We start from the raw sequence: 2,443 nt of genomic DNA, 5'->3' as shown, positions 1-2,443 counted from the left end.
CAGGGAACTAGCTGGGAACTGGATTGGCTGGCTATATGGATACTTGGGGCAGCTTGCTATTGGATAAGTGTGCTGGGAAAAAGGATGTATAAAAGCCTGTGTAAGTTCCTGCTCTGTGTACAGGATTTGAGATTCAAATCTCCCTGTACCTATTTGAAGCTTCAAATAAACTTTTCTGCTTCTCCACCCCGTTGTGATTATTGGGTGTAGCACACCGGGTAACGAACCAACTCAAGCTGTTGTTCAGCCTCTCGGCACTGGGTGCCGGCAACACCGGGGAGACTCCAGAGAGGAATGGAGAACCAGGCTTCCCCCGCCCCATTCGGGGAAAAGGCCTGAGACTGAAACAGACACCATGGAGCTTCCTGAGAAAAACAGATGGAACTCCAGAGGATCAATGACCTATGCACTGAGAGAGACAGCACCACAATTAGACCCTGTTTTATTGCACCCCAGAACAGCCCCCTGCTTGCCAAACTTGTTGGCTTGGCTCACTGGGGACCCAAGGTAGAAACATCAGAGCAAATGGCCCCTGAATTGTCCTTTAAGTGTTGGTAGCTGGGTGACTATCTGAAGCCATTGTTTTTTCACGTGCAGACACCCTCTTCCTGGATTAACCCCATTTATTCATGCAGTAACACACCCCTTCACAATGATCAGACGAACATAGGTAAGCCAGGATACCCCACGGCTACTGAGGCACTGGGGAAAGGATCTCAGGGGCAGAGCGCATCTGCATAGATGCACCTACTCTGCCTAGGCAGTCAGCAGACAGACCTGCTTTGCCACAGTGAGGGGGGCCAATGGGAAATGGGAGCAGGGAAACCACAGGTGGGTGAATATCTGGTTTTTGACTGAGAGAAATGCAGTTTATTTGGTGCGTTTAGCGGAGGGGTGTTTGGTATTCAAATGGCACAAAGGCAAGCGTGAGGTATGCATACTATAGGGCATATTGGGTTTTAAATGCTCAGTACAAGCCCCTGGGCATTCTGAAGGAAAAGCTACTGTGGTTACTTTGCAAACATGAACCCTGCATAGCCCCATGAGCCCACAGAAACCCCCCTGAGCGTCCCAGGAAGCTTGGCCTTGGCCTGGATAATTGCATTTGTGGGCCTCCGCCCTTGGGGCTGTGTCACAAGCCGGGGAACTCCAGGCTCCCGCCTGTCTCTCTACAGGCGTGTCGAAAATTAATGTTTGTTCATGGTGTCACCATTCTGATAAACAGCTCTAATTCCTGGAAACGCTGCCCCACCCAGCGGGGAAAATGAAACTTAAAACTTACTTTCATTTTTCTCTTTTTGTATTCGTAGATTAGATCTCCCCCTCCACGGTTCACCGACCAGAGCTGCATCAGGAAGAAAACAACTGGCTGTAATCGAGCACCGCTGTCTGTAGCCATGTTGCAATTTGTTTTTTAAAAAATGAGCTTTTATTCCCTTGGCCACTTTAGCAAACTCATGGGGTCCTTAGGCAAAGCTCCTCGGAAGCCAGTAGGTTATTTTTGCCTGAATACGGAGTGTCGGATTTGTCCCTGAGTGAGAAAGACTTGGCAGGGACAACAGTCACATTAAAAACTGATTGTCTTGCTTTCATTTGCAGGGGCTCAGGGCACCGGTTTCTAAAGACTGATGGGCAGCTGGGACAGCAGAGGAGGGAAAGACACCGGAGGCTCAAGCCTTGTCCACGCTGCACAGCTGTGTCCGCAAAAGGCAGCTTTTGCCGACAAAACGGTGGAGGTGGACACGTTGCAAAGCTCCTTTTGGAGGCAAAACTCTGCTGTTTTCTGACAAAATAAAACTACCTCGAGGAGAGGCATCGAGCTTTTTGCGGCAAAGTTAAAGCAACAAAGCGTCAGCGTAGACACCGCCATTTGTTATATCGCCAGAACTGGCCTCCCTCAGTATCCCACAATGCCCACCGTGACCGCCCTGCTCAGTGTTTTGAGCTCAGCTGCCCGGCAGGCATGCGCCCCTCCTTACGTAGGCGGGGTACGCTGTGCCCTCCCAAACAGCCTAGCGTGGCCCTGCCCACACTCCTCCCCCAGGCCAGGCCCCCTCCTGCAGTTCCCAGAGCGCTGTGCCTTGGCGAGCCCAGGCTGGCTGGGGCTGGCTGGCCTGCCTCCCGCAGGGAGTCAGAGCGGCTGGTGCTGGGGCCATGCCACCCGGAGGCTGGCTGCGCCGCCCAGAGCACCGAGCCTGGGGCCTCACCCCCTGGTCGTCCAGAGCTGGGGCCAGGGGCTGTGGTGGGGGGGCTCTGAGCTCCTGCCGGGGAGGGAGGACAGAAAGGGGGGCATATGGGGCAGGGCCTTGGGCACCAGGGGAGGGGCTGGGGGCTAGCTTCCCCCAATGGCCTTGTCACCGGCCGCCCATGAGCTCATTTCTATTTTCCGCTGTCCTGCAAAACACGGTTCAGAACGGAGAGGGGTTTTGGTCACACTGCTTTG

The 2,443-nt window shown here is 53.7% G+C and overlaps 1 long non-coding RNA gene across 1 annotated transcript; it reads left to right on the top strand.

Annotated features, from left to right (window-relative positions):
- Nucleotides 1–232: 232 nt before the first annotated feature.
- Nucleotides 233–1,815, top strand: LOC119565060. The gene is made up of 2 exons (XR_005223753.1): nt 233–1,490; nt 1,600–1,815. It is a non-coding gene; the product is annotated as an uncharacterized LOC119565060 (long non-coding RNA).
- The last annotated feature ends 628 nt before the right edge of the window (nt 1,816–2,443 follow it).

This window comes from Chelonia mydas, unplaced genomic scaffold (genome assembly GCF_015237465.2).
Source record: "Chelonia mydas isolate rCheMyd1 unplaced genomic scaffold, rCheMyd1.pri.v2 scaffold_97_arrow_ctg1, whole genome shotgun sequence".
NCBI lineage: Eukaryota > Metazoa > Chordata > Testudines > Cheloniidae > Chelonia > Chelonia mydas.
This window is presented reverse-complemented; position numbering and strand designations above follow the sequence as displayed.